The following is a 583-nucleotide window of genomic DNA, read 5'->3' as shown; positions in this document are numbered from 1 at the left end:
TGTGTGTGTGTGTGTGTGTGTGTGTGTGTGTGTGTGTGTGTGTGTGTATTCTTCCCTCTTTGAAAAGAATTCCAGTGAGAGTAAGGTTCAAACATTGCTTCCCCCATTTACCAGGCCACTGTAAAAATGTGTCCTTCTGCACCACTTTTTTTTGTGAAGATAATCTCCCCCATTCTCTCTTTCCCTCCCCCCTTTCTCCCAGTGTATCCCTCTTTCTCACCCCTTTTATATTCTTCTAGCTCTTCCCAACATAATTGACTCATAGTCATGCCCTCTGTCTGTGTAGACTCCTTCTAATTGCCCTAATAATGATACAGTTCTTAGGAATTACATGTATCATCTTCCCATATAGGAATATAGACAGTTTAACCTAAATGAGCCCTTTATGATACTTTTTTCATGTTCACTTTTTTATGCTTCTCTTGAGTCTTTTATATGAATGTCAAATTTTCTATTTAGCTCTGATCTTTTCATCAGGAATGCTTGTAAGTCCTCTTTCATTAAATATCCATTTTCCCTTGGAAGGATTAAATTCAGTTTTCCTAGGCAGATGATTCTTGGTTATAATCCTAGCTCCTTTGCC

The sequence above is a fragment of the Vombatus ursinus genome, unplaced genomic scaffold (assembly GCF_900497805.2).
Source record: "Vombatus ursinus unplaced genomic scaffold, bare-nosed wombat genome assembly UNPS02014830.1, whole genome shotgun sequence".
Taxonomy (NCBI): Eukaryota; Metazoa; Chordata; class Mammalia; order Diprotodontia; family Vombatidae; genus Vombatus; species Vombatus ursinus.
The sequence above is the reverse complement of the archived record's forward strand: the minus strand, read 5'-3'. Positions refer to the sequence as shown.